This window comes from Schistocerca serialis, chromosome 1, assembly GCF_023864345.2.
Source record: "Schistocerca serialis cubense isolate TAMUIC-IGC-003099 chromosome 1, iqSchSeri2.2, whole genome shotgun sequence".
Taxonomy (NCBI): Eukaryota; Metazoa; Arthropoda; class Insecta; order Orthoptera; family Acrididae; genus Schistocerca; species Schistocerca serialis.
In genome coordinates, this window is record NC_064638.1 from 1,024,802,589 (window position 1) to 1,024,823,591 (window position 21,003).

General features: G+C 40.5%; 1 protein-coding gene and 2 non-coding genes across 3 annotated transcripts in view; 1 reads left to right on the top strand and 2 right to left on the bottom strand.

The window, feature by feature from the left end:
- LOC126455048 (uncharacterized) overlaps positions 1-21,003 on the bottom strand; it is a 157,730-nt gene that overhangs the window by 90,805 nt on the left and 45,922 nt on the right. The window lies entirely within an intron of this gene.
- Positions 5,816-5,889, bottom strand: Trnat-ugu (transfer RNA threonine (anticodon UGU)). Its single transcript has one exon. It is a non-coding gene; the product is annotated as a tRNA-Thr (tRNA).
- Positions 7,120-7,193, top strand: Trnat-ugu (transfer RNA threonine (anticodon UGU)). Its single transcript has one exon. It is a non-coding gene; the product is annotated as a tRNA-Thr (tRNA).

Genomic DNA, 21,003 nt, shown 5'->3' on the forward strand with positions numbered 1-21,003 from the left:
TGAACTATACAGTCAGATATGGTTCAGGTCAATTAACTTCAGTAAAACTAAGGATTACAGTCTTCTTCTTCTTCATGTTCCAGACCTCTGTCTTCTGTTTGTAGAGCAAGGAAGTAACTATGTTTGACAGCTGGAATATAAGGGAGCAAATCAGGCATATCCTGCTTTTTCTTTTTCAGCACTTTTCTCACGTGTGGGTAAAGTTGTGAAACTGCAATAGTATCATATGCATGTGGTCTCTCTCTCTCCAATGTTTGGGAGCAAAGTTTAGGACGTGGAAGTCGATGTCATCATTCAGTGTTTCCTTGTGGAGCATTTTGTATGGCTTCTGCCTCTAAAAAGCATGCATTTTGATTTCAGCCAATTAAATTGAACATACTCGTCATTTTGCTTCCTTCTTACCACTGCATTTTATAACTGTTTCAGTGCTAAAAAGTCAAAATGCTTCATTTCTGTGCATACAAGTTAATTTTTTCTTCTAGTTTTCCTAATTGTTTCAAAAATATCATCTGGGGAAAACAGAAACTCTTTCTTACTTAATTGTTTTTCTTTCTGGGCAAAATCCCTGTCATTTGACAGGTATGAGTGACCTTTAAATCAATAATGTCGACTTGAAATTGAGGAGATTGCGTCACTTTTATAGTGTTAGGGCAATGTTTATGTTCCCATTTTGCACACCACACATGTCGCTGTACCCAAGTACCTGTTTTTGAGAAGTGACACACTTTTCAATATGTTTCAATAAACAGGTACCAGTTTCCTCTGAACCCCCTCATCCATATGTTTCTTCCCAAAAATACATATGGTTTTTGCCGTCAGTTAAATTGTGTCATCCAAAATTATACACGTACATGTTTCTTTTGTAGTACAATATCGATGTTGTCAGTTTACGAAATGCAAGTGCTTTTTGCAAGTCAAAGGTGAAAACGAACATCTGGGAATCTGCCTCTTTACTACATGCTGTGTCTGTAGCCATTGCTGTTCTTGCACCTTCAGCCCTCCTAAGGTGAAGCTCCTTTTCAGTTTGAAGCTTTCTTTTTTCTTCTGCATTGGTAGCAGCATTCATTTCAAAGCTCAATTTGCCACAAAAAGACCAAGTGTCTTTATGTGGTGGTCGAATGACAGGTTGAAGTCCTTGTTAAAGATTTTTTGATAGTTGTGCTCCCCCACAATTTCTTTATTCTGGGATATGCATTTATCTTTGTACAAATCGTACATTTTGTCCACATACAGCTCAGGATTTAAAAACCTTTTCTGGGGATTATCCTTCCTTGCATAATGGCTCTCTGAAACTGGAAAGCTTCTGACGTGTTCCTTTACATCATTCATCAGACCTTCCAGTACAGAGAATCTGTTCTGTTTGCCCCTTCCATCAAGGTGAGGTGTACCTTCTTCCTTACTTTTTATTAAAAGCCTAGAGAGTCGTCCATTAGAAATGTCAAAAGTATTCAAGAAAAACTTCTTGCATACTATTGCACAGTTTCCATTCACATGTATTCGATATTCATAAAATACAGCTATTCTGAGAACCATCAATTGTATCACAGTCACTTGATGTGTTGTTGTGGTCTTCAGTCCAGAGACTGGTTTAATGCAGCTCTCTATGCTACTCTATCCTGTGCAAGCTTCTTCATCTCCTAGTACCTACAGCAACCTACATTCCTCTGAATCTGTTTAGAGTATTCGTCTCTTGGTCGACGTCTACGATTTTTATCCTCCATGCTGCCCTCCAATACTAAATTGATGATCCCTTGATGCCTCAGAATATGTCCTACCAAACGATCCCTTCTTCTGGTCAAGTTGTGAAACAAATTTCTCCTCTCCCCAATTCTATTCAATACCACCTCGTTAGTTATGTGATCTACCCATCTAATCTTCAGCATTCTTCTGTAGCACCACATTTCGAAAGCTTCTATTCTCTTTTAGTCTAAACTACTTATCATCCATGTTTCTTCCATATATGGCTACACCACATACAAATACTTTCAGAAATGGCTTCCTGACACTTAAATCTATAATTGATGTTAACAAATTTATCTTCTTCAGAAACACTTTCCTGGCCATTGCCAGTCTACATTTTATACATCTCTATCTCGACTATCATCAGTTAGTTTGCTCCCCAAATAGCAAAACTCCTTTACTACTTTAAGTGTCTCATTTCCTAATCTAATTCCTGCAGAATTACCCAATTTAATTCGACTACATTCCATTATCCTTGTTCTGCTTTTGTTTATGTTCATCTTATATCCTCCTTTCAAGACACTGTCCATTCTGTTCAACTGCTCTTCCAAGTCCTTTGCTGTCTCTGATAGAATTACAATGTCATCGATGAACCTCAAAGTTTTTTTTTTTTTTTTTCTTCTCCATGGATTTTAATTCCTACTGCAAATTTTTCTTTTGTTTCCTTTACTACTTCCTGAATATACAGATTGTATAACATCGGGAATAGGCTGCAACCCTGTCTCACTCCCTTCCAAACCACTGCTTCCCTTTCATACCCCTTGACTCTTATAACTGACATCTGGTTTCTGTACAAATTGTAAATAGCCTTTCGCTCCCTGTATTTTATGCCTGCCACCTTCAGAATTTGAAAGAGAATATTCCAGTCAACATTATCAAAAGCTTTCTCTAACTCTACAAGTGCTAGAAATGTAGGTTTGCCTTTCCTTAATCTATTTTCTAAGATAAGTCGTAGGGTCAGTACTGCCTCATGTGCTCCAACATTTCCACGGAATCCAAACTTATCTTCCCCAAGGTTGGATTCTAGGAGTTTTTCCATTCATCTGTAAAGAATTCGTGTTACTATTTTGCAGCCGCGGCTTATTAAACTGATAGTTCGATAATTTTCACATCTGTCAACACCTGCTTTCTTTGGGATTGTAATTTTTATATTCTTCTTGAAGTATGAGGGTATTTCTCCTGTCTTATACATCTTGCTCACCAGATGGTAGAGGTTTTGTCAGGGCTGGCTCTCCCAAGGCAGTCAGTAGTTCTAATGGAATTTTGTCTACTCCCGGGGCCTTCTTTCAGCTTTAGTCTTTCAGTGCTCTGTCAAACTCTTCACACAGTATCATATCTCCCATTTCATCTTCATCTACATTCTCTTCCATTTCCATAATATTGTCCTCAAGAACATCGCCGTTGTGTAGATCCTCTGTATACTGCTTCCACCTTTCTGCTTTCCCTCCTTTGCTTAGAACTGGGTTTCCATCTGAGCTCTTGATATTCATGCAAGTGGTTCTCTTTTCTACAAAGGTCTCTTTGATTTTCCTGTCAGCAGTATCTATCTTACCCCTAGTGATATATGCCTCTACAACCTTACATTTTTCCTCTAGCCATCCCATCCCTGTTTAGCCATTTTGCACTTCCTGTCGATCTCATTTTTGAGACGTTTGTATTCCTTTTTGCCTGCTTCATTTACTGCATTTTTGTATTTTCTCCTTTCATCAATTAAATTCAATATCTCTTCTGTTACCCAAGAATTTCTATTAGCCCTCGTCTTTTTACCTACTTGATCCTCTGCTGCCTTCACTATTTCATCTCTCAAAGCTACCCATTCTTCTTCTACTGTATTTCTTTCACCCATTCTTGTCAATGGTTCCCTAATGCTCTCCCTGACATTCTCTACAAACTCTGGTTCTGTCAGTTCATCCAGGTCCCATCTTCTTAAATTCCCACATTTTTGCAGTTTCTTCAGTTTTAATCTACAGTTCATAACCAATAGATTGTGGTCAGAGACCACATCTGCCCCTGGATATGTTTTAAAATTTAAAACCTGGTTCCTAAATCTCTGTCTTACCATTATATAATCTATCTGAAACCTTCCAGTGTCTCCAGGCTTCTTCCATGTATACAACTTTCTTTCATGATTCTTGAACCAAGTGTTAGCTATGATTAAGTTATGCTCTGTGCAAAATTCTACCAGGTGGCTTCCTCTTTCATTCCTTACCCCCATTCCATATTCACCTACAACATTTCCTTCTCTTCGTTTTCCTACTATCGAATTCCAGTCAGTTTTAATCTACAGTTCATAACCAATAGATTGTGGTCAGAGACCACATCTGCCCCTGGATATGTTTTACACTTAAATTTTCGTCTCCCTTCACTATCTGAATAATTTCGTTTATCTCGTCATACATTTCATCAATCTCTTCATCATCTGTGGAGCTTGTTAGCAATATAAACTACTTCTACTGTGGTAGACGTGGGCTTCATATCTATCTTGGCCACAATAATGCAATAATGCATTCACTATACTGTTTGTAGTAGCTTACCCGCATTCCTTTTTTTTTTTTATTCATTATTAAATGTACTCCTGTGTTACCCCTATTTGATTTTGTATCTATAACCCTGTATTCACCTGACCAAAAGTCTTCTTCCTCCTGCCACCACACTTCACTAATTCCCACTATATCTAACTTTAACGTATCCATTTCCCTTTTTAAATTTTTTAACCTGTCTGCCCGATTAAGGGATCTGACATTCCATGCTCTGGTCCATAGAATGCCAGTTTCCTTTCTCCTGATAACAATGTCCTCCTGAGTAGTCCCCGCCCAGAGATCCAAATGGGGGACTATTTTACCCAAGAGGTCGCCATCATCATTTAACCATACAGTAAAGCTGCATGCCCTCGGGAAAAATTACAGCTGTAGTTTCCCCTTGCTTTCAGCTGTTCACAGTACCAGCACAACAAGGCCGTTTTGGTTAGTGTTACAAGGCCAGATCAGTCAATCATCCAGATTGTTGCCCCTGCAACTACTGAAAAGGCTGCTGCCCCTCTTCAGGAACCACATGTTTGTCTGGCCTCTCAACAAATACCACTCACTTGACAATTCTCATGAATCCACCATCTTCACAAGAAATCGCAACACGCTGCAATGCGCAAAAGCACATGGACCTGTACCACTACTGAAATAAATTCCTGCTTGCTTTCTCTAGTGCATCAGCATTGAGGTGCACTCTGTTGGCAGCAGGATGAAGCTGGAGCTGTCTCACTATTCAAATAAATTACAAATGCCTAGTGTGAGAATGTACATGAGGTTAACCACTATTGAAATAAGCCATAAATGTAAATGTGGATGATAACTGTCGATAAGAATTTCTGTAATTTTACTGCCACCAAGGATATGGCACCAAAAAGTTAAATGTAAACTAAACTGCATTATCCCACGCTTAAAAGCATCTAGTGCTCAAAAACAAGAGCTACATAAAGAAATGAAACACGATCAAAATCCTGAATTTCTTAACTATGTGAGACATTATAAAGTTGTATTTAAAAGTGCTGTTACAGCTGCCAAAAGAATGTCAAACGATAAGTTCATTTTAGAACATATGAATAAGTCTAATGCAGCATGGCCAGTTATTAAATCAGAGTTAGGTACAACAATTAACCACCGGGAAATTTTAAAAATCAAGCAAAACAATGACACTATTTCAAACCCTGCTCAAATAGCTCAATGTTTTTAATATGGTTCTCTTAAATGTAACAAAATCTGATGCAAACATGACTATTTACCAAAACAGTGTGAATTCCTTTAGCCTGGACCAGAATAGTGACCCCCTTGTGTTATTTAGTAAAATCTCAGCCAAAGATCTAAAAAATGCTATTTTGTCCTTAAAAAACAACTACAGAGTGGGATCAAATACCCACCAAAGTAATTAAATTTGTATATATATATGACAGTAGTATCTGTTCCTGAAAGAACAGTTACCGTGGATGACCATGCAGCTTGCTACAAATGAAATGATAATTAAATGGTCACCCTAGCTGCAAACAGGCGTTGATGTACTTCATTGGGGACATATTGAAAATGTGTGCCCCGACCGGGACTCGAACCCGGGATCTCCTGCTTACATGGCAGACGCTCTATCCATCTGAGCCACCGAGGACACAGATGAATAGCGCGACTGCAGGGACTTGCCTTGCACGCTTCCCGTGAGATCCACATTCTCAACATGTCCACACCACTACATTCGTAGTGCGCCTAATAGATGTTTGCCCATCATACTCATTACTCGTGGCAGTTTAATCTACCAAGTCCCGTACGAGTTCGGGCATAGCATGTGCGTCTGCCATGTAAGCAGGAGATCCCGGGTTCGAGTCCCAGTCGGGTCACACATTTTCAACATGTCCCCAATGAAGTACATTAACGCCTGTTTGCAGCTAGGGTGACCATTTAATCATCATTTCATTTGTAGCAAGCTGCATGGTCATCCACGGTAACTGTTCTTTCAGGAACAGATACTACCGTCATATATAGTTACAATATGGCTTCCCGGCCATTGACCTTCTTGTGCAAACGCACATGCTATGCCCAAACTCGTACGGGACTTGGTAGATTAAAATGCCACGAGTAATGAGTGTGATGGGCAAACATCTATTAGGCGCACTACGAATGTAGTGGTGTGGACATGTTAGGAAGGTGGATCTCACGGGAAGCGTGCAAGGGATAAGTCCCTGCAGTCGCGCTATTCATCTGTGTCCTTGGTGGCTCAGATGGATAGAGTGTCTGCCATGTAAGCAGGAGATCCCGGGTTTGAGTCCCGGTCGGGGCACACATTTTCAACATGTCCCCAATGAAGTACATCAACGCCTGTTTGCAGCTAGGGTGACCATTTAATTATCATTTCATTTGTAGCAAGCTGCATGGTCATCCTTGGTAACTGTTCTTTCAGGAACAAATGGCTCTGAGCACCATGGGACTCAACTGCTGTGGTCATAAGTCCCCTAGAACTTAGAACTACTTAAACCTAACTAACCTAAGGACATCACACACATCCATGCCCGAGGCAGGATTCGAACCTGCGACCGTAGCGGTCGTGCGGTTCCAGACTGTAGCGCCTTTAACCGCTCGGCCACTCCGGCCGGCTTTCAGGAACAGATACTACCGTCATATATAGTTAAAATATGGCTTCCCGGCCATTGACCTTCTTGTGCGAACGCACATGCTATGCCCGAACTCGTACGGGACTTGGTAGATTAAACTGCCACGAGTAATGAGTATGATAGGCAAACATCTATTAGGCGCACTACGAATGTAGTGGTGTGGACATGTTGAGAATGTGGATCTCACGGGAAGCGTGCAAGGCAAGTCCCTGCAGTCGTGCTATTCATCTGTGTCCTCGGTGGCTCAGATGGATAGAGCGTCTGCCATGTAAGCAGGAGATCCCGGGTTCGAGTCCCGGTCGGGGCACACATTTTCAACATGTCCCCAATGAAGTACATCAACGCCTGTTTGTGGCTAGGGTGACCATTTAATTATCATTAAATTTGTATATGATATAACAGAACACACTTTGCCCTTAATAATCAGTCAGTCGTTTGAGCAAGCCAACTTTTCTGATGTCCTCAAGTATGCCAAGGTGCATATATGGGTGAGGAAAAAATATTCCCGGATTTTTCCCAGAATTCTTGGTTAAAAGTACCCTTCCTCCCGGGTGAAAATACACTATTTCCGTGTTAATTGAGAGCACACTTTTCCTCGGAACTGTAAAAGTTATCAGTATTTTGAATGATTATGGTTTTATACACCAGTGTAGAATTTCCCAGCACTTTAGCAAAAGAAACTCAGGTAACAAAACATGTTTTGGGAAGATGTCTGACAGGCAGCAGCATGTACACTGTATTTTTGTATTACGAAAGTATAAATTCGAATTCCACCAAACACCACATGTTACTTTCCGAAGCATTGAAATCGAGATTGCGATGCACTTTTTTAAGCTAGTCATAGCTCACGTCATGTTATCTGGCCAGTCGATAACAGCGGATATTCAGAACATAGGATACGTGTTGTAGTCAGGCAATAGCAATATCACTGTTAAGTAGCACGAACACACAAATAGGAAAAGTTAATATACGTAGTGTTGCCACAAGAAAAGAAAATCTTTCACGTATAATGTTGCCCTTTTTTGCACGTGTTACACTTTACGATACATCACACTAAAGTGCCAGTAAAATTTTTAAGAACAACATAAATGTCAAATCATCTGGGCTCGAAATTATTCTAAATCATTGTACTCAAAGAGCTGATTTTTAAATGAGAGTCAAACGCTCTGTGATTTAAGAAATTCATTGTACATCCTCACACAAAGCTCATCTTGCGTAAAAGGAAATTTGCTTTGAAAGTAAGTGTTTTCAGCCCACCATTCGCAATATTGTCCCGCGACCTGTTAGAAACAGGTTCGTTTCAGCAGTTGGCAGAGAGCGTCAGATAACAAGCGTCACCGCACTTGCGCAGCTACGCAGGAAGCCCGTATGTTCGTACGTGTAAAACATTAAAAGATCTTACATAATGCCATAAAAGAAACAAAACACTAGAGGATACTCCAAGAGCATGGGAATTTCGTGCACCATACTGAAATGCATAATTCGGCTGAAAGTGCTCATTCGTATGTCTAGATTCGAATGTAAATGTTCTTGGAGTACCAGTACTGTATTATCTCATGTTTGGTTCTTAATTATGGCATAATGCCATACGTGCTAGAAGATGACAATGTGCACTTGAAATGCAGCAAACAGTTGAAACTGGCCAATAGTGTGGAATTAAATGCTCCGTTTCAAATAAATTGGCTGGCTCAGCGGAAAAGATTAATTAAAGCCAAATTTCTTTAGCAAATTGACAAAAATAACTTCATTGTTCTGCAAGGCGATTAATGCTTGACTGTCAGAAAGGGGACATAAAATTAATCTGAAACTAATAACGTAGTTTTAGCCTTCCATAATTATGTAAATGTATTTTAATTGACTTGATAGCTCCCAGCCACAGAATCCGTTTTGTTTTCATTTGATGTGAGAGCAATAAACGAAAAGGAAACAGCAAACTCACTAAATGTAAACAAGGGTCATGTGAGAGTAACCACCTCCCCATTACAACTTAATACTGCTCTGTGGATCAGCCCCGGATCTACAGTATTTCCGAACCGGGGCAATACTAGATAGTGGCACCCCTACTCCCTAGAGCGTTTGAGGCACGCCGCCAAAAATTTTAAAAATCGACTTTTCAAAAGTATGTCCATTTTGTAGCACACAGCTTTCTGAAGAGTCTGATATGTGAAACATATGCGTTTGAGGAAATGTTTGGTCTTAAATGTGTCAAAGTGCAGTGCCACGCCTCTTCACACAGCATTCTTCTATCGCACATCACTGTATTTCACTCTGTGGAACTCAAGCATGTAACGTTTTCTAATGGGTGCCATCAAAATGTATTCAGGACAGTGGAAATTAAAATGTCCTGTGGTGCCTCTCCTGCTCCCAGTCGGCGGGTTTGACAACCTGCCCCTGTTTAAAAAAACTCACAATGAATACTGGATGGGTTTATTTGTAACCGGGAGAACAGGAACTCTTCACAAAATTTGCACTCTTTATTGCCTGTTAGCTAATAACCATGGACCTTGCCGTTGGTGGGGAGGCTTGCGAGCCTCGGCGATACAGATAGCCGTACCGTAGGTGCAACCACAACGGAGGGGTATCTGTTGAGAGGCCAGACAAACGTGTGGTTCCTGAAGAGGGGAAGCAGCCTTTTCAGTAGTTGCAAGGGCAACAGTCTGGATGATTGACTGATCTGGCCTTGTAACAATAACCAAAACGGCCTTGCTGTGCTGGTACTGCGAACGGCTGAAAGCAAGGGGAAACTACAGCCGTAATTTTTCCCGAGGGCATGCAGCTTTACTGTATGATTACATGATGATGGCGTCCTCTTGGGTAAAATATTCCGGAGGTAAAATAGTCCCCCATTCGGATCTCCGGGCGGGGACTACTCAAGAGGATGTCGTTATCAGGAGAAAGAAAACTGGCGTTCTACGGATCGGAGCGTGGAATGTCAGATCCCTTAATCGGGCAGGTAGGTTAGAAAATTTAAAAAGGGAAATGGATAGGTTGAAGTTAGATATAGTGGGAATTAGTGAAGTTCGGTGGCAGGAGGAACAAGACTTCTGGTCAGGTGACTACAGGGTTATAAACACAAAATCAAATAGGGGTAATGCAGGAGTAGGTTTAATAATGAATAGGAAAATAGGAATGCGGGTAAGCTACTACAAACAGCATAGTGAACGCATTATTGTGGCCAAGATAGATACGAAGCCCACGCCTACTACAGTAGTACAAGTTTATATGCCAACTAGCTCTACAGATGACGAAGAAATTGAAGAAATGTATGATGAAATAAAAGAAATTATTCAGATTGTGAAGGGAGACGAAAATTTAATAGTCATGGGTGACTGGAATTCGAGTGTAGGAAAAGGGAGAGAAGGAAACATAGTAGGTGAATATGGATTGGGGGACAGAAATGAAAGAGGAAGCCGCCTGGTAGAATTTTGCACAGAGCACAACATAATCATAACTAACACTTGGTTTAAGAATCATGAAAGAAGGTTGTATACATGGAAGAACCCTGGAGATACTAAAAGGTATCAGATAGATTATATAATGGTAAGACAGAGATTTAGGAACCAGGTTTTAAATTGTAAGACATTTCCAGGGGCAGATGTGGACTCTGACCACAATCTATTGGTTATGACCTGTAGATTAAAACTGAAGAAACTGCAAAAAGGTGGGAATTTAAGGAGATGGGACCTGGATAAACTAACAGAACCAGAGGTTGTACAGAGATTCAGGGAGAGAATAAGGGAGCAATTGACAGGAATGGGGGAAATAAATACAGTAGAAGAAGAATGGGTAGCTTTGAGGGATGAAGTAGTGAAGGCAGCAGAGGATCAAGTAGGTAAAAAGACGAGGGCTAGTAGAAATCCTTGGGTAACAGAAGAAATATTGAATTTAATTGATGAAAGGAGAAAATATAAAAATGCAGTAAGTGAAACAGGCAAAAAGGAATACAAACGCCTCAAAAATGAGATCGACAGGAAGTGCAAAATGGCTAAGCAGGGATGGCTAGAGGACAAATGTAAGGATGTAGAGGCCTATCTCACTAGGGGTAAGATAGATACCACCTACAGGAAAATTAAAGAGACCTTTGGAGATAAGAGAACGACTTGTATGAATATCAAGAGCTCAGATGGAAACCCAGTTCTAAGCAAAGAAGGGAAAGCAGAAAGGTGGAAGGAGTATATAGAGGGTCTATACAAGGGCGATGTACTTGAGGACAATATTATGGAAATGGAAGAGGATGTAGATGAAGATGAAATGGGAGATATGATACTGCGTGAAGAGTTTGACAGAGCACTGAAAGACCTGAGTCGAAACAAGGCCCCCGGAGTAGACAATATTCCATTGGAACTACTGACGGCCGTGGGAGAGCCAGTCCTGACAAAACTCTACCATCTGGTGAGCAAGATGTATGAAACAGGCGAAATACCCTCAGACTTCAAGAAGAATATAATAATTCCAATCCCAAAGAAAGCAGGTGTTGACAGATGCGAAAATTACCGAACTATCAGCTTAATAAGTCACAGCTGCAAAATACTAACACGAATTCTTTACAGACGAATGGAAAAACTAGTAGAAGCCAACCTCAGGGAAGATCAGTTTGGATTCCGTAGAAACACTGGAACACGTGAGGCAATACTGACCTTACAACTTATCTTAGAAGAAAGATTAAGGAAAGGCAAACCTACGTTTCTAGCATTTGTAGACTTAGAGAAAGCTTTTGACAATGTTGACTGGAATACTCTCTTTCAAATTCTAAAGGTGGCAGGGGTAAAATATAGGGAGCGAAAGGCTATTTACAATTTGTACAGAAACCAGATGGCAGTTATAAGAGTCGAGGGGTATGAAAGGGAAGCAGTGGTTGGGAAGGGAGTAAGACAGGGTTGTAGCCTCTCCCCGATGTTGTTCCATCTGTATATTGAGCAAGCAGTAAAGGAAACAAAAGAAAAATTCGGAGTAGGTATTAAAATTCATGGAGAAGAAATAAAAACTTTGAGGTTCGCCGATGACATTGTAATTCTGTCAGAGACAGCAAAGGACTTGGAGGAGCAGTTGAATGGAATGGACAGTGTCTTAAAAGGAGGATATAAGATGAATATCAACAAAAGCAAAACAAGGATAATGGAATGTAGTCTAATTAAGTCGGGTGATGCTGAGGGAATTAGATTAGGAAATGAGGCACTTAAAGTAGTAAAGGAGTTTTGCTATTTGGGGAGCAAAATAACTGATGAGGGTCGAAGTAGAGAGGATATAAAATGTAGGCTGGCTATGGCAAGGAAAGCGTTTCTGAAGAAGAGAAATTTGTTAACATCCAGTATTGATTTAAGTGTCAGGAAGTCATTTCTGAAAGTATTCGTATGGAGTGTAGCCATGTATGGAAGTGAAACATGGACGATAAATAGTTTGGACAAGAAGAGAATAGAAGCTTTCGAAATGTGGTGCTACAGAAGAATGCTGAGGATTAGATGGGTGTATCGCATAACTAATGAGGAAGTATTGAATAGGATTGGGGAGAAGAGAAGTTTGTGGCACAACTTGACCAGAAGAAGGGATCGGTTGGTAGGACATGTTCTGAGGCATCAAGGGCTCACCAATTTAGTATTGGAGGGCAGCGTGGAGGGTAAAAATCGTAGAGGGAGACCAAGAGATGAATACACTAAGCAGATTCAGAAGGATGTAGCCTGCAGTAGGTACTGGGAGATGAAAAAGCTTGCACAGGATAGGGTAGCATGGCGAGCTGCATCAAACCAGTTTCAGGACTGAAGACCACAACAACAACAGCTAATAACTTAATGTTTTGTGTGACATAAAATTAATTGCAGAATACATAAAACCAGTAAAGACAATAGATAAGCAAGTCAGTACATATTTCTTCAATCTTTAAGCCCTAGCATTGCTTTTCTCACTAACCTTAGTACAGCTTTACATGGAATGATTTCCTTTTGGGAAAGAATCCATTAGCTAATCAAAGTTCGTTAAAGATTTTGCTACATGAAAAAACCAAATGTCGTTGAAAACCAAATTTCGTTGGCTAATACTGAAAACGCTATTAATACCTATGAATAGTACCCAAGACTGGTGTGCTTTCTCGATCTGATTACATGTATTTTGTCACTATCTGCTAGGTAACACGAAATAGGTCTGCCTAATACTGCAGCAATTGTAACACACACAGCCACTGTTTTGGCACAAATGGTCATTTTTATAACACTACAGAATATAATTGCGAAGTACCAATATCAAATGCCTATTAGGCCTACTACTAGCAAAAAGTTTCATGTTAGAAAATAGTTTCACATTTCATTATACACTCTAGCTTCTGAAGCATGAGATTGAAAAGTAGTAGTACAAATTTTTTATATAAATTTGGAATCATCATATTCTTCCATAATTTGTGTGATGTCCCCATTTCTTCTCCTTCCTCATGCTAACAAACAATCTTGTCATCACTAATTCTTGAACTATTCCTGCCAGGGTTAAAATTTATTCTCCGGTTAACTTGATTTACTCTGCCACAATCACCGGTTTAGTTACCCCGCACTTATTCTCCAGTTAGGCGTTATTAGGTGTTCATACAACGTGTTTTCCATTCTACTCCCAGAATAGAACTTTAGCGGCTGCTAGCCGGAGACTGTACAACTGGCCCTTGCCAGTGTAGGGTTCTGGCAAAAAAATTTCTGCCAAAATTTCATTTTCTTGGTTACACCGAGAAGATAATACATAATCTGTCTTACCTGTTATTCAACAGGGATGAGTTTCAAAATCATATGAATTATCGACAGACTAACGTGCACTGGGTGCTAGGCACTTAGTGAAACAAGGTCTTTCCTCCCCTCCCGCAATAGAAATTTCCGCCCGGGGCACATATCCCGGTTTGTCCCCTGACCCCTATATCCAGGCCTGTTGCATATGCGTGAATCTTTATGAACAATGAAATCATCATTTGAATAGTGTGACTGTTTAATATTATAGTTTTGTGTATAATATTGTATACATATATAAAGATAATGTACTGTTGCATCATAAGATAAACAGTTTAATAATATTACTGTGGCCATCATTTGACTAGTGCAACTGTTTACTGTTATAGTATTGTGTATGATATTGTATACATATATAAAGATAATGTACTGTTACATAATAAGAAAAACAATTTACTAATATTACTATGTCCAATATCCACCTGTACTGGTAAAAAGTAGTGTTAGGGAATTATGTAATCATGTGTATCATAAAGCTAAAATTGATGTTGTAGTGCCTCAAGAATTTCGGAGTAAATTCTAGAGACACTCGTATTTTCACCATCTTGAACCACGTTATTTTAGAGATAAGTGTGATAAAGTAGAACTATATCTACTGCCCCACAATTATGTGTGTACAGGACAGATGTGTATCGGACAGTCGATCACGAGCAGATAGTCGCCGAGCCCGCCAAAGAAGCTACACGTCCCGCCCATGGAGTAAACGTGTCATACTCTGTGAGATATAAAATATTGTTGATGTAAACATTTGAAGGTTGTTGAAAGAAAAGAAGAGACTTTATTCATTCATTCTCTCATTTACTGCCGTAAAGTCTGGACAGTTGTCTTGTTAAACTTGAGAGAGATTTATAGACTGTATGTGTAGAAAGATGATAGTAATAGCTTCTGTCAGACCGGAAGGTGTCGAGCTTACGGGAAATGTTTAGTGTACGAAAACTGTTATGTGTTATGAAATATAGTGAGATTGAATTCAAAGTATTCTTGAGTGTAATGAGTTCTTTAAAAGTATAGAAAATTCCTCCAGAGTAGCATCTATTCCTTGGAGAAGAAGCTGGGCAGAATATCGCAGCCGACTATGCTGAAAGAAGATCGGCGAAGCAACGCCAAGTAAGTTCAACAGCCAAGGGGGAGTGTGAGTCTTGCACACCAGTACCACACTGCCACACTTAATCGCCGGAAACCGCCAGAACATGTCTCCTGTATAGCATGATTGGATGATCTGTAAATGCATGTTATGAGATGAATAAAATACAAACACAAAGAAGTTACATGCAGGAAGTAGTAATTGATTCTTCTAGAAATATACACGCAGAAACAGTAACCCACACTGTGATACATAACGTCTGTTTTGTAACACCTGCCACTGGAACTTTACGAACATACCTATGACACACTTTTTCCTAATAAACACACCTCAGGCAAAATTTGTTGCTCTCATTTTATTCTTGTCTATATCTTCAGTTAATCTTACCTGGTAAGTTGTGCAAACCAATGTGCACTACTTGAGAACTGTTTGAGAAGGATACCATAAGTTATCTCCTTCATTATCTTGCATTATTACAGTCAACGTCAATCAGGCAAAAACTTTTTCTCTAACAAATTTTCTGCAGTGATTCCACTTTAAACTGCTCTGGTTCCATACACCTAGATATTTAATGGTTGTATCATTAGTGTTCCATCACCAACAGTGCAATCAAACAATAATGGCTATTGTAATAACGCAGAGTCTCGCAGCAGTAACATTGAATAAAAAGTTTTGCACACCAAGTAGGCTAATTTACTGAGTTCACTAGCCTTCTTACTGCGTTGCTGTGACAAGAAAACTATTCCACAATTTGCTATGGTGTCCTATCACATCACCACCTCCAGGACAATATTTTGTTATGCCAACTTTGCACTATTGTGAGAAAGGATATACAATAACACTCAGTGCCTGGATTCGAAAGGACGTGCTCTTATGACCTTGCATCTACAGCCATCAAGGACACTCACAGCCTTGGACTGGGAATGGGCTGATGCAGCTGTTTCCCAACAAATGTCTTTACAGAAATGAACTACAGAGAGGCAGAAACAACACAGGGCAGACCACAGATCTACATCTACATCTACATCTACATCTATACTCCGCGAGCCACCTTACGGTGTGTGGCGGAGGGTACTTATTGTACCACTATCTGATCCCCCCTTCCCTGTTCCATTCACGAATTGTGCGTGGGAAGAACGACTGCTTGTAAGTCTCCGTATTTGCTCTAATTTCTCGGATCTTTCCGTTGTGATCATTACGCGAGATATATGTGGGCGGTAGTAATATGTTGCCCATCTCTTCCCGGAATGTGCTCTCTCGTAATTTCGATAATAAACTTCTCCGTATTGCGTAACGCCTTTCTTGAAGTGTCCGCCACTGGAGCTTGTTCAGCATCTCCGTAACGCTCTCGCGCTGACTAAATGTCCCCATGACGAATCGCGCTGCTTTTCGCTGGATCATGTCTATCTCTTCTATTAATCCAACCTGGTAAGGGTCCCATACTGATGAGCAATACTCAAGAATCGGACGAACAAGCGTTTTGTAAGCTACTTCTTTCGTCGATGAGTCACATTTTCTTAGAATTCTTCCTATGAATCTCAACCTGGCGCCTGCTTTTCCCACTATTTGTTTTATGTGATCATTCCACTTCAGATCGCTCCGGATAGTAACTCCTAAGTATTTTACGGTCGTTACCGCTTCCAATGATTTACCACCTATGGCATAATCGTACTGGAATGGATTTCTGCCCCTATGTATGCGCATTATATTACATTTATCTACGTTTAGGGAAAGCTGCCAGCTGTCGCACCATGCATTAATCCTCTGCAGGTCCTCCTGGAGTACGTACGAGTCTTCTGATGTTGCTACTTTCTTGTAGACAACCGTGTCATCTGCAAATAGCCTCACGGAGCTACCGATGTTGTCAACTAAGTCATTTATGTATATTGTAAACAATAAAGGTCCTATCACGCTTCCCTGCGGTACTCCCGAAATTACCTCTACATCTGCAGATTTTGAACCGTTAAGAATGACATGTTGTGTTCTTTCTTCTAGGAAATCCTGAATCCAATCACAAACCTGGTCCGATATTCCGTAAGCTCGTATTTTTTTCACTAAACGTAAGTGCGGAACCGTATCAAATGCCTTCCTGAAGTCCAGGAATACGGCATCAATCTGCTCGCCAGTGTCTACGGCACTGTGAATTTCTTGGGCAAATAGGGCGAGCTGAGTTTCACATGATCTCTGTTTGCGGAATCCATGTTGGTTATGATGAAGGAGATTTGTATTATCTAAGAACGTCATAATACGAGAACACAAAACATATTCCATTATTCTACAACAGATTGACGTAAGCGAAATAGGCCTATAATTATTCGCATCTGATTTATGACCCTTCTTGAAAATGGGAACGACCTGCGCTTTCTTCCAGTCGCTAGGTACTTTACGTTCTTCCAGCGATCTACGATAAATTGCTGATAGAAAGGGGGCAAGTTCTTTAGCATAATCACTGTAGAATCTTAAGGGTATCTCGTCTGGTCCGGATGCTTTTCCGCTACTAAGTGATAGCAGTTGTTTTTCAATTCCGATATCGTTTATTTCAATATTTTCCATTTTGGCGTCCGTGCGACGGCTGAAGTCAGGGACCGTGTTACGATTTTCCGCAGTGAAACAGTTTCGGAACACTGAATTCAGTATTTCTGCCTTTCTTCGGTCGTCCTCTGTTTCGGTGCCATCGCGGTCAACGAGTGACTGAATAGGGGATTTAGATCCGCTTACCGATTTTACATATGACCAAAACTTTTTAGGGTTCTTGTTTAGATTGTTTGCCAATGTTTTATGTTCGAATTCGTTGAATGCTTCTCTCATTGCTCTCTTTACGCTCTTTTTCGCTTCGTTCAGCTTTTCCTTATCAGCTATGATTCGACTACTCTTAAACCTATGATGAAGCTTTCTTTGTTTCCGTAGTACCTTTCGTACATGATTGTTATACCACGGTGGATCTTTCCCCTCGCTTTGGACCTTAGTCGGTACGAACTTATCTAAGGCGTACTGGACGATGTTTCTGAATTTTTTCCATTTTTGTTCCACATCCTCTTCCTCAGAAATGAACGTTTGATGGTGGTCACTCAGATATTCTGCGATTTGTGCCCTATCACTCTTGTTAAGCAAATATATTTTCCTTCCTTTCTTGACATTTCTTATTACACTTGTAGTCATTGATGCAACCACTGACTTATGATCACTGATACCCTCTTCTACATTCACGGAGTCGAAAAGTTCCGGTCTATTTGTTGCTATGAGGTCTAAAACGTTAGCTTCACGAGTTGGTTCTTTAACTATCTGCTCGAAGTAATTCTCGGACAAGGCAGTCAGGATAATGTCACAAGAGTCTCTGTCCCTGGCTCCAGTTCTGATTGTGTGACTATCCCATTCTATACCTGGTAGACTGAAGTCTCCCCCTATTACAATAGTATGATCACGAAACTTCTTCACGACGTTCTGCAGGTTCTCTCTGAGGCGCTCAACTACTACGGTTGCTGATGCAGGTGGTCTATAGAAGCATCCGACTATCATATCTGACCCACCTTTGATACTTAACTTAACCCAGATTATTTCACATTCGCATTCGCTAATAACTTCACTGGATATTATTGAATTCTTTACTGCTATAAATACTCCTCCACCATTGGCGTTTATCCTATCCTTGCGGTATATATTCCATTCTGTGTCTAGGATTTCGTTACTGTTCACTTCCGGTTTTAACCAACTTTCCGTTCCTAATACTATATGCGCACTATTTCCTTCAATAAGAGATACTAATTCAGGAACCTTGCCCTGGATACTCCTGCAGTTTACCAATATTACGTTGACTTTTCCTGTTTTTGGTCTCTGAGGACGGACGTTCTTTATCAACGATGATAATGTCCTCTCTGGTAAGCCGTCAGGTATTTTATCGTTTCGCCCAAGGGGGGGTCCCTCTAACCTAAAAAACCCCCGTGTGCACGCCACACGTACTCTGCTACCCTAGTAGCTGCTTCCGGTGTGCACTTTCATCAGCTTGGTGGTGAGGGAGGTAGACTGTCATCAACTTCACGGTGAGGGAGGTAGACACAGGTACAATGTCAGCACTTCAGAAATTACTTAATTTTGCCCCTTCGCCGCTGGACATTCCTATCTGTGATTTAATGAGTGGTGCCTAACAGGCAGTCCACAACCTCCCAAATGAAACAGCGGATGAAATATGGAATGGAACAAGTCATATTCATATGAAAGAAAAGTTACTAGCACCCAACATGACCAGAGCTATGCGCAATGGCCTGCAAGCACTAAGCAATGATGAGAGCATTGTGGTCCCTCCTCCTGACAAGAGGAATGCAGCTATAATTATGGAATATGCAGACTGTGATATGAAGATCTGCACACTAAACTCCCACACAATCCAACATTGAGAATAATATGCAAGACATCTGAACTTCTCAAGCACTCTTGGATGGAAACATTGTGGCCAACCATCTTCTCCCACAGGCACCTAAACCACCTACTGCTTTTGCTCTGCTGAAGATCCACAAGGATGGGATGCCATTCTGCCTCGTTGTAATAACCACTGGTTCACCAACTAATAGCTGATGAAAAACTTGGTTGATCACATCACTCCACATGTGGAACTCTGTGAGTATCATATTAAAAATTCAGCAGATTTTATCAACTGAATTAATAATCTTTGACTTAATGTGGGTGACATTATGGTCAGTTTTGATGTGGTGGCAATGTTTACGAATGTGTCTGTCGAAGACTGTTTGGACCTAGTACCCCAGTTCTTTGTAAGTGAAGTGGTTTAGCTATTTAGGCACACACTGATGTCTTCATAGTTTCTGTACAATGGCCAGTATTATGATCAGATGGCTGGTGTTGCAATGGATAGCCTGTTGGCACCAGCTGTTGCAAACCTCTTCATGGAGAATTTTGAGGGTATTGCCTTATAGGTACAGTGTCATCCAAGACGAGTTGTTTCTTTCAGTACATTGATGACACGTTTGTCATTTGGCCCCACATGCGTGAGAAACTTGATGAGTTCTTGGAACACCTCAAAAATGGTATTAACAATAATATCCAGTTTACCATGAAGGTAGAAAAAGATGACGCATTGCCATCCTCGATGTTCTCATCTGCTGCAAACAAAATGGATGCCTAGGCCACAGTATCTTTAGAAAACCCACCCACACGATCTGTACTTGCAAGCCCTCAGCCATCATCACCTGGCACAGAAGTGCACTGTTTTAAAAACATTGATGCATCATGTAAGAATGATATCAGATGCTTATAACTGTAACTTCCACCCAGTAAATGAAGTTAATTCACTCAAGATTCACAACAAAACAACCAACAAAGAGCAGGAAAAGAAACTTGCTTTCTTGCTATTCTGTGGCTCTGTGCCTGGCAAGATAAGTTGCCTTCTGAAACGACAAAAGATCAAATTGATCTTTAGGCCTTCAATGAAAATCTGTCAATTACTGAGACCAGTTGAAGATGTAGCAGGTCTCAGAACACCTGGGGTCCACAAGATACCTTGTGAGCTTATGTTGGATAACAGTACGAGCTGTGGAACACTGCTGTAAGGAACTTGAGGGATTTTATTGCCTACAATACTCCAAGAAATCTGCTTTAGCTGAGCATGCTTTAGAAAACGGACACCAGATAAAACCTGACGAAACATCTGTCATAGCTTGCACAAGCAGCTTCTGGGACTGTGTCATTAAAGAAATGATAGAAATAAAAATCACCAATAACACCCTAAATAGAGACGGTGGCCTACAGCTGAACACGGCATGGGATCCAACAATCACGCAGTTAAAAGCAGGCACATCGAATGTCAAGTCAACATATGCCAGTGTTTGGCAATGGTGCAGGCACCAGTGATGTCGCACACAGCAGCTAGTGTATATAAGGGGCGTGAACTTTTTATTCAGTAATGGCTATTTCTGCATAGTTATGTGCAGTAAGGTATCTTTGTTTATGTTGAGTCTTAACTGTCGGCCCTGCATGAAGCACAGATTCTCTGTAGATGTTCACACATTGCCACAATTTTATGGAATTACAACTTCACTGCATAAATTACCATACAAGAAGTCACAGAGAGCTACCAACATTATTCAGTGTCATTATATCATTTCTGTGTAACTAATAATGGTATATTATAATTCTGCTGTGCTTTGGAAACAGACATTCCACAGCTACATACTGTTTTTATGTTTGTTTATATTTTGTTCTTTGTGACTAGTTTTGGGATCAAAGTTCCATTCTCAAGCAACCACTCCTGCCATCAGTAGTCAGGTTTA